The sequence below is a fragment of the Orcinus orca genome, chromosome 1 (genome assembly GCF_937001465.1).
Source record: "Orcinus orca chromosome 1, mOrcOrc1.1, whole genome shotgun sequence".
Lineage (NCBI taxonomy): Eukaryota > Metazoa > Chordata > Mammalia > Artiodactyla > Delphinidae > Orcinus > Orcinus orca.
The window spans coordinates 31581683-31594592 of record NC_064559.1 but is presented as its reverse complement, the minus strand read 5'-3'; positions in this window follow the sequence as shown (position 1 = coordinate 31594592).

Here is a 12910-nt window from a genome sequence, read left to right as displayed (position 1 = left end):
TTGGAGGCGCTGGCCACAAGGGAAACGGTGAGATGCAGGCTCATCCCCCCACCCCGCCGCGAGGCGGCCTCCAGGCCCTGCTGCCCCCCCTGTGACTCCTTAAGCCCAACAGCTGCCCCTGGTCCCCTCCTCCATCCACGGCTTAGAGCCCATCCTGAATCAGGGCAGGAGATTGCTAATGAGAGGATTAATGTCAACGTGACAAATAGGTTTCAAAAAATCAGCCCAGGAGCCTGTTGTCACCCCGTGGTCTCAGACCTGGCTTGAGTTGAGATGCTCCGGGAGCCCCAGCTCAGCAGGTAGCATTTCCAGGCCTGGCCTGATTTCCTGGGGCCCCTGCGCATTTCCTGCCCCCCTGAGCTCTGAGGACCGAGACTAATCTGTTTTACGTTTGGGATCCGGGAGTTTGCACTGTCAGAGCTCCCCCATCCCATGTGGCCCGCCAGGGTCTGTCTGCACCTTCCCGCTCCCGTTAGGCGCGCAGAGCCGTCTGTAAGGCAGGGATGGGAGCACAGTACATCACTTTATTTCTTGAGCCTTTAATAAACGTCGTTAGAGGGAGCCTCTGGCTTCCTCCTCAGAAGAACAGTGGAAAAACACTGGGTGTCAGAGGACCCAAGTCCACGCTCTGGCGGGGCCCTTGCCGAAGCACATGCTCATCCGTAAGCGGGGTGACACCCAGGGGACACCACCGCCTACCGAGGCCTGGGTGAGCGTTCAGTGAGAGCCGAAGAGAAGGTGTGGTAAGTAGTGCTGAGCATTTGCCAGCAGAAGCTCGATTATCAAACAGAAAACACAGCTCAAACCCCGGCCCCACCCGATCCCACCTGCATACACATCCCCTCGGGCATACTCTCCATGTTCGAAAACACGCTTTTTTTTTTTTTAACGTCTTTATTGGAGTATAATTGCTTCACAGTGGTGTGTTAGTTTCTGCTGTATAACAAAGTGAATCAGGTATACGTAAACAAATATCGCCATGTCTCCTCCCTCTTGCGTCTCCCTCCCTCCCTCCCTATCCCACCCCTCTAGGTGGTCACAAAGCACCGAGCTGATCTCCCTGTGCTATGCGGCTGCTTCCCACTAGCTATTTTACATTTGGTAGTGTGTATATGTCCTTGCCACTCTCTCACTTTGTCCCAGCTTCCCCTTCCCCCTCCCCGTGTCCTCAAGTCCATTCTCTACATCTACGTCTTTATTCCCGTCCTGCCCCTAGGTTCTTCAGAACCTTTTTTTTTTTTTTAGATTCCATATTATGTGTTAGCATAATGGCCACCATTATGCTATGTTAGAGAAATGTTTTTCTCTTTCTGACTTACTTCACTCTCTATGACAGACTCTAGGTCCATCCACCTCACTACAAATAACTCAAATTTCATTTCTTTTTATGGCTGAGTAATATTCCATTGTATACATGTGCCACATCTTCTTTATCCATTCATCTGTTGTTGGACACTTAGGTTGCTTCCATGTCCTGGCTATTGTAAATAGAGCTGCAATGAACATTGTGGTACATGACTCTTTTTGAATTATGGTTTTCTCAGGGAATATGCCCAGTAGTGGGATTGCTGGGTCATATGGTAGCTCTGTTTTTAGTTTTTTAAGGAACCTCCATACTGTTCTCCATAGTGGATGTATCCATTTACATTACCACCAAAAGTGCAAGAGGGCTCCCTTTTCTCCACACCCTCTCCAGCATTTATTGTAGATTTTTTGATGATGGCCATTCTGACCGGTGTGAGATGATATCTCATTGTAGTTTTAATTTGCATTTCTCTAATGATTAGTGATGTTGAGCATCCTTTCATGTGTTTTTTGGCCATCTGTATATCTTCTTTGGAGAAATGTCTGTTTAGGTCTTCTGCCCATTTTTGGATTGTGTTGTTTGTTTTTTTGGTATTGAGCTGCATGAGCTGCTTGTAAATTTTGGAGATTAATCCTTTGTCAGTTGCTTCATTTGCAAATATTTTCTCCCATTCTGAGGGTTGTCTTTTCATCTTGTTTATGGTTTCCTTTGCTGTGCAAAAGCTTTGAAGTTTCATTAGGTCCCATTTGTTTGTTTTTATTTCCATTTCTCTAGGAGGTGGGTCAAAAAGGATCTTGCTGTGATTTATGTCATAGAGTGTTCTGCCTGTGTTTTCCTCTAAGAGTTTTATAGTGTCTGGCCTTACATTTAGGTCTTTAATCCATTTTGAGTTTATTTTTGTGTATGGTGTTAGGGAGTGTTCTAATTTCATTCTTTTCCATGTAGCTGTTCAGTTTTCCCAGCACCACTTACTGAAGAGGCTGTCTTTTCTCCATTGTATATTCTTGCCTCCTTTATCAAAAATAAGGTGACCATATGTGCATGGGTTTATGTCTGGGCTTTCTATCCTGTTCCATTGATCTGTATTTCTGTTTTTTGTGCCATTACCATACTGTCTTGATTACTGTAGCTTTGTAGTATAATTTGAAGTCAGGGAGCCTGATTCCTCTAGCTCCGTTTTTCTTTCTTAAAATTGCTTTGGCTATTCAGGGTCTTTTGTGTTTCCATACAAATTGTGAAATATTTTGTTCTAGTTCTGTGAAAAATGCCATCGGTGGTTTGAGAAAACTTGCTTTTGAGCGATAGAAATCTGACTGTCTACTAACAACCCTCATCCTCTCTGGCTTGATCCGTTAACCAGCAAGGAGCTTCACGGGAGTGGGATGGGGGGGGCGTGGGTGTGGCAGTTGTCCCCATGTGGCTACCCTGGCCTCAGGGTGCCGGGCCCCTGTGTTGATGGTCTAGACGAGGACCCGGGAGGAACGGTCTGTGAGGAAGAGCTGGCACTGGGCTGCGTGTTTCAGGATAGTGAGGCTTGCCTTATGGGGAAGATGGCTTTTCTCCCTTTCTATCACCAGGAAGTGAGCCGTGCTGATAGTCAGTCATGGTGTTTTTCCAATGATGGCTTTTCCAGAGGGGTGCTTCTGGAAGGGGCCAGCAGGGTAGGAATGGGGTGGGCAGGGAGACATGCTTCCCTTTCGGGAGGCTGGCTCTGGCTGGAGCTGCCCCGAGAAGATAACAGTCCGACTTACAGAGCTCTTGCTGGGTACTGACCGCTAGTCTAAGCCCTTAACATCCGTCTCATTTTTGTCTCTATTTCGTAGGTGAAGAAATTGAGGTTGAGATCTTGCCTGGGTCCCCAGCTGGTCAGTGCTGGAGCCGGGACTTGCATCCCGGCATCCTGGCACCCAAGGCCACGTGCCCTGGTACCATGCAGATCCGCAGAGGAAAGGGGGGCTTGGAGACCATGTGGGGCCCGGGGAGGGGCTCTGTCACTCAGCAGCTGCTGCACGTTTCTTTCTTTCTCCTTCTTAATGGCTTTTTTGGAGTATAACTGACATACTATAAAATTCACCCCTTGTAAGTATGCGAGTCCATGATTTGTACCAAAGCTACCGAGTTGTGCAGCCGTGACCACAACCAGGTTCTAGAACACGTGCTTCACCCCAGACGCTTCCTTGCTCGGTTGCTTTGATGAGTCTCGACTCCCTTGTCTGTAAAGTGGGAATGACACTGCCTGCCTTGTAGGCCTGTCCCAAGCATCAGATGAGCATGTAAGTGGTGTATGGTAAATGCGTGAGTTATTCCCATTCTGGTCTCTTAGAGTCACTTACATACAGACTTTCAGAGCTGGGTGTGGTCTGGAAGGCTGTCGAATCCCACCCTCTCCTTCAACACATACGAAACCAAGGTGCCAAGAAGGTCAGCAACTCACCGCTAAGGACACGCGGCTCAGGACATGCAGCTTGGTAGTTCGGTGCTCTCTTATCTCCCGCGAGACTTTCCCCTGAGGCACAGGGGAGGTGTCATTGCCACCACCCCCGCTCTTCTGGGGGGCGCCCAGGGCAATGCTGACTGGCAGGCATGGACTGCCGGAGTTTGCTTGTGCTGGTGGAAGACTGCCCAGGACTCTGGCCTTGGAGAGAGAGCGCAGTGGGGAAGGCTGGGTGCAGAATCCAGGGACATGGCCCAAGGTGGAGGCCGAGGCAGGAATGTCCACTGTCAGGACAGAGGACGCATTGATTCAAACCACCCACAGGCCGGCCAGCTTCGTGGGCACGTGCGCAGTCACACGGGACCCCGTGTTTGGTTTAACGCTTTGCTGTTGCCCCCTTCAAATTCTTACCAAGTTTTTAAACAAGGGACCCCACAGTTTTATTTCGCACAGGCCCCCATAAATTGTGTAGCCAGTTTTGCCCACAGGACAGAAAGCAGAGCCCAAGCTTGACTCTCAAGGTCCCAGTAAGGAATAGCATTTCTCCACCCAGAACTTACTTACATGTGAGCTATTTATGTACACGACACGATCGTGGAGTCTTAAAACTGAGCATTAAGAGAAATCAAAGTTGCAAAACAAACAGCACACTCTGATCCGAGTTATGTCAAAAGATGCCCCACAAAACTATATATTTCTATGTGCATTATACCTGTATGAAAATACGTTTTTCGAGAACTCTGGAAAGTCTCCAGACTGATAGCAGTGGTTATCTCTGGGGAAGAGTCACCCAGGGCGTTGTTAATTCTTTCCGTATGTTTGAGTTGCTGGGTTTTTTTTCACGAGGAGAATGTATTCAGGAATTACATAATGACAGGTAAAATGGTAAGATACTCCTAGTATATTCTGTGAACATTTTCTTATATCAGTAAATACTCCTTTTTTTTTTGCGGTACGCGGGCCTCTCACTGCTGCAGCCTCTCCCATTGCGGAGCACAGGCTCCGGACGCGCAGGCTCAGTGGCCATGGCTCACGGGCCCAGCCGCTCCGCGGCATGCGGGATCCTCCCGGACCGGGGCACGAACCCGCGTCCCCTGCATCGGCAGGCGGACTCTCAACCACTGCGCCACCAGGGAAGCCCAGTAAATATTCTTAACACCTTAAGAAGTGTCTTGTGGGACTTCCCTGGTGGTCCAGTGGTTCGGACTTGGCGCTTTTCACTGCCGAGGGCCAGGGTTCAATCCCTGACCGGGGTTCTAAGATCCCGCAAGCCACACAGTGTGGCCAAAAAAAGAAAAATTTCTTGAGAAGGAAAAGGAGGGACATGGGGTGGGTGTGGAGACCATCGCCCAGATGGCCCGTTGGTCCTCGGCCTGGCCACCAAGGATCTGGAGGCTGCGGGGTCCACTTTCGTGGCGGGCGGGTGACAGGAGGTATCAGGGGCGTGGGTTGCCAAGTGAACCGGGTGACGAGGTTGTAGAAGTGACTTTGGCTGTGGTGAACAGAGGTGACGGAGGCAGGGGTGCAGGGAATCCCCTCTACGGGAGGAAGGGATGGGGCCCCGGTGTGGGATGTACCGGGAAATGGGGGGCTTCAGGCAGGGCGCCTAGTGGACAGAGGGCAGCTCTGGGGTCAGGGCTGTCGTCAAGCCTCAGATTCACTGCATCCTCGCCGTGTGCCCAGAACCTGGGTCTGTCCCCTGGGAGACAGAGGATGCTGACCATGCACTCCTGGTGGGGATGTTGGGAGGATGTGATGAGACGACGTCGGCGAATCATTGGACCCAGTGCCCGCCTCAGCCTGGGAGCCCCAAATGTCCCCCCTTCCCTTTAATTGACTGCAGTTTGAGGCACTAAAATGGTCAGAAGTATCTGCATGTATGAAGAGCCTTCTTTCCAGTGCCTCCCTCCCCAGTTTCTAGGCGAGCTGCCCAGAGCCTCCTGGGTGCAGCCTGCAGAGGCTGAGTGGAGCCCGCCGGGAGGGGAGAGCAGCTGGCTACAGCCAGAGGGCTGGGCTGTGAGACAAGAGGGCCAGTGAGGCTGCTTTGGGCAGCTTGGCCAGGGGTCCCACACTGGGATCCTGGGAGGGGGATGCTCTATGAGCGCTGATACCAGTTGCCCCACATTTCTCTCCCCCTGGCCCTTTGGGCTCCCCCGCCTCCGGGGTGTCCCCGCGGCTGCTGCAGCCTTCTCCGCGGGTGCAGATGTGCCCTGCGGCAGCTGGACCGCCCAGCACCTGTTGCCCGGATCAGCGGCCATAACTCTACTCCAGGGAAGGCAGGCCAGGTGCTGGGCTTTGCCGGGTCCTCCTTCCTGCAGGCGGAAAGGCGGGGCATCTGCGCGTCCTGGCTGCGCGTGGAGGCCGCCTGGAACGTGCTGGGCCTAGAGTCTCCGCACAGACTGGACCCTCTTCCGGCCCGGAGCTGCTTCCGGCCATGCAGCTGACCCCTCGGCCCAGCTGGTTCGCTGGGGGCTCCCACACCGGGGCGGGGAGGCTGGGGAGTGGTGCGGGGGGCAGGGCGCGGGGAAGCGGGGCAGCGGCGTGGACCCGAGGGGTCAGAGGCGACCAGAGCTGGGAGGAGGCGGGCAGTGAGGCCAAGGGCAAGGGTGAGCTAAACTCGCCCCGTGTGGCTTCGGCCGCAGAGATGTCGTTCTGGAGATGCTGGGATGCAGAATCTCCTTCCCAGCTGAGTGTGCGGGGGTGGGGGTGGGTGGCGTGGACCAGGCAGGCCTCGTGGGAGCCCGCACAGCCACGCGGACTGCCAGCCTTCACGGAGAGCGCGAGCACCCGGTCAGGAGCCCCGGGTCTCTGAGAAAAGCTCATGGGGCAAATCCAACACACACATCTCTGACATCCAACCCACACACGGCACTGCACATGTCAATACACGTGAAAACCTCCCAGGAGAAAACCGGGCAGTGAGTCAGCATCGCTGATGTCTGGGTCACACATCCACTCCCCTGTCCGTTGGTCCTTGAATGAACGTCCCCCTGCCCCCCACTCAGGGAGGGGAGGCTTGAGCCGGCGATGCTCGGAGATGCCGAGGTCCCTACAGGAAGCTGACCTCCAGCTCCCGTCTGCCTGGGCCAGCCAGAACCCATAGCCCAGGTGGCGGGTGGGTGGCCCCAGCCACACGTGGGACACTGCTGACCCCTGCTGGCACTTTTCTGCCCATAGCCAGCAGGCAGAACCCTAGGGGGAGTGGAGTGTCGGGAAAACCTCGCAGTCCGTCTGGGAGGGGGTGGGAAGAAATAGCCCAGCTCAGAATCTCCCCCGCGCGGGCTCCTTTGATGAGACCAAGAAGAAGTTAGAATACAACCCAGACCGTGTTTCTGGGAAGAGCGAGGTAGACTGGCAGCATGTCCTCCCAGCCTCTGTGGCTTGGTCAGCTCCTTGCCACCCATTCCCTAGAACCTAAACCGAGAAACCATTAGCAACACTCCACCAGCCAGATTCAACTACTCAACCGGATAAAAAAGGAAAAAAATGAACTTTCCGCTTAATTTCTTGTGGGTCTGATGCACCCTTTGGACCTGGGACTAACGGGATAATTATGGCTTTACTGTCTCCTTTTCCACGAGAGGGGTTGGCGTTACACTCTTTGGGAAACTGCTACGGGGAAAGCTGGCATCTGGAGGATTTGCCTCTGTGGCTAGATATTTTAAAGATCATTTGTACAGCCCAGGGATGTAATTTAAATCTTCCAGAATCTTTACTGGAATCGTCCCCGGGACCAAAGGAACACCAGACGCCAACAATTCCGACAGAATTAGTGTGGAGGCCCCCGGGAGGAGGGAAGCCATTCCTTTTTAACCCCCTCCTTCTCCTCTGCCCCCCATCCCAGCAGCAGACCAGAGCTCTCCTTCGCTTCGTGGCTAACCTCCTTCGAGGGTGCGTGCGCTCCCTACCACCAACCGCCCGTCACCGTCAGGCCTCCGCTCTGGACACGGCGCTGAGCCGCTCCAGCAAAGGCAATCGTTGGCCTCTTGAAAGCTAAATCTTAAGCGCGTTTTCCTTCTCTCATTTTACTTGATCTCTATAGCATCTGACATCTTAACAGTCATTCATCATTTATTAATTTAAAATTTTATTGTGCAATATTGTAGACATGCCGAAGGTACGGAAAACAATACAGCAAACATACCTGTTGCATCCGTCAAGGTTCTGCAGAGAAACAGAACTAACGGGATATTCATTCATTCATTTATTCACTGACTTATTGTAAGGAGCTGGCTCAGGCAGTTACGACAGCTAGTCCCGAGTTCTGCCGAGGGAGCTGGCAGCCTGCAGACCCAGGAAAGCCAACGGTTTAGTTCCAGTCTGAGTCTGAAGGCCTGAGAACCGGGTGAGCTGATGGGATAATTCTGGTCTGAAGGCCGGCAGGCTTGAGACCCAGGCAGAAGCCGATGTCCCAGTTTGAAGGCGGCCAGGCAGGAGGGATGCTCTCTTATTCGGGGGAGGGGGGGTCACAGCCCCTTTGCTCTATCCAGGTCTTCAGCTGATTGGACAAGGCCCACCCGCATTAGGGAGGGCAATTTGGTTTACTCAGTCGACTAAGTTAAATGTTAATCTCATCCAGAAAACACCCAGAATAATTTTGGCCAAATATCTGGGCACCCCGTGGCCCAGTCAAGTAATTTAACCATCACACCTGTGAACACCACACAGTGTAAGAAATAAAGCAGTGCGAGAACATAGTTTAAGCTCCTCCCCTTTTGAATTTCTCGCTCCCCACAGAGGGGATGCTATCTGCACTTGGCATTAACCATTCCCACACATCTCTTTATGCTTTTACTATGTTACACACTCTACCTGCACAGACTATTTTAACTAGACATCTGAAATCATACTGTGTGTGTTCCACAGCTTTCTTTTTGGACTCAGCACATACTGTCTGGGTCATGGATGTTTCCAGAACTCCTCTGGCTCTCCTGAACTGACCAGATCAGGTGTGACTAGGACACCAGGCACAGTTCTTTCTTTTCTTTTTTTTTTTTTTAAATCTGACTCTGTTCTTCTTCCTTCCTTCCTTTTCTTTTTTCCTTTTTACGCTATGACCAGATACTATCTCAGGCACTGGACACGCAGAAGTCGACCAAGACACAGTTGTGTCCCCAACTGCATGCTTCTCTGTATCCCTTTGTAGCAAAGGAAGTTTTGTCTGGGACCACGTCTGTGCAGCCCAGACTACGAAGAATCAACCTAATCCTCCTAAGGTAGCATAAAGCTGCCCGCAGGGGGCTCAGGGGATGCCCGCCAGTGCTCTAAAGCGGAAAACACAGGCGATGGGCTTTAGCATTCTGCGTCCTGGAGAGAGAGCTGGACCAGTCTTCTGCAGGCTGGGCCCCAGGCTCCGCAGAGAGAGGAGCCGCGGTCCCCTTCCCTTGGGTCTCGGGGCCCAAACGCGGTGCCTCGGGAAGCTTGTTTCCGAGACATTCGGCTACTGCCGAGGGCCAGCCCCACCCCCATCCCCCTTCCCGGACAGCCACGCTCGACCTCGCCATCCCAGCTCGTCCAGCCTTTGAAGCAGGCTCAGCCATCCTTCCCTGAAGGCTGGTGGGTGACACGGAGGGTCCTGAGCATCCGGGCCTGCCCCCCACCAGCCCGTGGGCGCTCGCGCTCCGCGGTGGTCCTCGATCTCTCGCTCCCTGCGCACTGCAGCGCCGTCCTGCCTTCTCACGGCGGGCTGCGTCTGCTCTCCGAGCAGGGTCTCACTCTGCACGAGGACCGCTCCCGGCGCCTGTGTGACACCCACACAGGGAGCTTCCACGTGACCACAGCCATACCTCATCTCGCTGTGCTGCGGCCTCCCCTTACTGGTCGCTTCCCGCTTTGCGCTCTGCCCGTGCCTGCTTGAGAAGACTCAGCGGGGCAGCGTCGCTGGCTCTACCTGGCCACTGGCTGTGGTGACACCAACTGGATTCTTCTGCCTCTGGGAGTCCGTCTCGGCAGAACCTCGCTGCACGGGCCCCCTCCCCCAGAGGCCACTACTCCCTTGCCTTGGTCGATGCTGGCCGCCAGCCAGAGTCCCCGACAGCCCCTCGGGAGAGCAGCCTGCATCCACCTCTTTCTCTGAGGCTCCTTTTCAGAGAAAGGTTTTTGCAAGCCTTAGTGAGGACGGCTCAGCGGATACTTGTAAACCCTCATGTTTTTTCTTGGCAACACCCCATCTGTAGAAACTTTCTTCCTTAGGAAATGCATCTCTGAATGCAGCGTAGCTGAAGGGATCCACCTGGAGTGACCCACCCACCTCTGGAAACTGTCTTTTCCCAAAGGGGCTGTGTTTCCATCCCACATGCTCTTCTAGAACCTTGCCACGGTGCACATCAGGAGGCGGGGTCTGTGTCCCCTTTCCTTGAAACTGGGTGGGGCTTTGAGACTGTCAGCAGAGCACACGGGGTGGGGTGGGGGTGGAGTTCTGTTCTGCACCTTCTAAGGCTGGTTGGCAAAAGGCCAGACAGCTTCCGCCTGGCTTCCTCTCTCCCAGGACACTTGCCCTCGTAGCCCCGCCTGGCCGCCTGGCGAGCTTACACGTGGGGGTCCCCGCTAACAGTCCAGCCGCCAGCCAGCACCAGCTGCCGGCCACGTGAGCAGGAAAGTCACGATGACCCCAGCTAAGCATCACCTGACTGCATCACATGCATGGTCTGAGGAAGAGCTGTGCAGCTGAGCTCATAAACCCCAGAACCACGAGACAGAAAAGGGAGTGACTGCTGCGGGTTCAAGCTACTGAGCTTGGGGCGACTCGTTACGCAGCAGCAGGTACCAGTCTGTCCACTTCCGTGTGGTCCCGCTCGTCAGCGTGCGCAGTAGCTCAGGTAAATCTGTCCCGGATTCCTGCAGGGGAGCCTCCCTCCTGAGCCCCCAGTGCTCTTTGCTGTGCCGGCCTCCTGCACCCCGTCCAGCGCCCGCATGTCCCCTGGCCCTGGGAGGCCCCGAGTCTACAGCCCAGTGCTTGGCACAGAGGGGGTGCTTCTCGGAGGAGGAAGAAGACGATCCCGGGGAGACAGGAGGGCCCTGAGCCAAACAAGCTTCCACTACCTTCAAAGGCCTTTTTCTCTGACCAGCGTCCCAGGACTTTTGGCTTCTCTGCTAGGAGCCTAGGATGTCTCAAGTGAGAGTCAAAAAAAATTTAAGTAGCAAATGACCCCAGTGGACAAAGGATGAAGGGCTGCTTAAGCTAGGAGGTCCCTGAGAGTGTGATTCACAAATTGGCCGGCAGGTGGCAGTCTCTCTCCTGGTTCTTACCCTGCAAACTGGAATGAACGCTTTGGTGCTGGAATTCGTAAAACATAAAAAAACAAAGTAAAGCCAAGCACCTCTCCAGGCTAGGCGCGTGTGAGCTACGAAGGAGACAGAGCCACAGCCCTGCCCTCTGCGGCCGTCCTATAAAGAGTAAACTCTGTCTCTTGAGCTCATCTTTGGATTGCCGTCCAGCCCTTTCTTCTGTCTCGGGGTCCCATTTCATACGATTGACCCTGATGGACCAGAGGCGTCAAAGCTCTTGCCTAAAGCCTGGTTATTTTCAAGCTACTCACTGCTTACACCTCTGCTGTCTGGCCGGATGACCACAGGGAAGTTGGAGGGTCCTCGACAGGAGGACAGGGAACGGATCAGAAGCAGAGGAGGCAGGTCTGCCGGAGAGACTGCCCGGCCACACTTCTCCCCGGAGCTGCCAGGCCCCGGGCCCTCCTTTCCCGTCTCCCGGTGCCTCCTGTCTCCCTGCCCACACCGGCCTGGTGTGGACGCAGGCTGCTGAGAGGGAAGCGGCCTCACAAGGCCATCGGGCCAGGGGGCGGGGAAGGGGAAGTGGTGGATTTAACTGAAAGTTATACAGCCTGTTTCACAACACCCTGAGGACCCAGCCGCGGGCCTCCCCCTGAGGAATTTCTGAATCACCTTCCAAGCTCCCTGGAACATTCCTTGTGGTTCACAGTGTAAAGGGCAACTTGAAGATGGGAACACATTTCCCTGTTGGAGCCCCCATAGTACCCTTGTTCCTCTCCAGGTGGATTTCCCCCTTTCTCTCTTCCAAGCATTTTATCCTCCTGACGTTTACACATGGACTTTCCTGCCCTTTCTTTTATCTTTGGCCATCAGGCTCATTTCTCCTGCAAACCCCGAGAGGCTCTGGGACTCCTCCTCGGGAAACATGAAGACAGGGACTGAGGGTCCCGGTCAGGAATGCGGGGCCATCCCTCAGCCCCCTGTCACAGCCTCAGCACTGCAGAGCCGGATCTGATCCAGGGAGATCCAGTGAGATCCAGGCAGATCCAGGGAGATCCCGGGAGACCCCCCGGGAGATCCAGGCAGATCAATCCTGGGAAGAGCCTTAGAGCCACCCCAGGCCCCTTGCTGGGCTTGTCAGTCCAGGGTCCACAGAGGCTGGCAGGACACCCTTTCCAAGAACCTCTGTTTCTCTTACTGTAAATAATTTTCAACATTATCTTCTTATTAAAACAAACACAGGCATCTGTGAAGGAGAACGTGAAATTTAAACAAACTTTTATAATAAAACCAAAGACTTCAGAGCTCTGGGAGTGACAGATCCCGCCAGCCCTCGAGCTCCCAGGAGCAGCGCGTCCCCTCTCTGCTGGCAGGGGCACCTCCGTGGGAAGCTTTGCGAGTGCGGAGCTGGTCCCAGCCCTCGTTGCACACACGAGGAAAACCGGGGTCTGGATCGCGGTCACACGGTCACCGAGCTGGTTACCGCCCAGTGGTCACCTACGTGCAAAAGAGGTGAAAATAGCCCTACAGCCTTCAGCCACTGGGGAGAGTAAGGGGGGCCGCTGGAAAGACCCCCATGGGCAGCTGGTGCTCGGCACTTGTTTGTTAGTATTGATATCATTTATTCTCAGTCTTGTCGGGACGTAATAGACATAGGGCACTGTAGAAGTTGAAGGTGTGCAGCATAATGACTTATCTCACATACATCATTATCAGGATAAATTCAGTGACCATCCGTCATCTCGTATAGCTAGAATAGTAAAGAAATAGAAAACTTTTCTCCTTGTGATGAGAACTCTTAGGATTTACTCCCTTGACAGGTTTCCTGTAACGGACAGCAGCGTTCACTATCACGTTGTACGTTACGTCCCTAGTACTTATCATCTTCTACTGCAAGTTGGTACCCTTTGGCTGCCTTTATCCAATTCCCCTCCCACCACCCC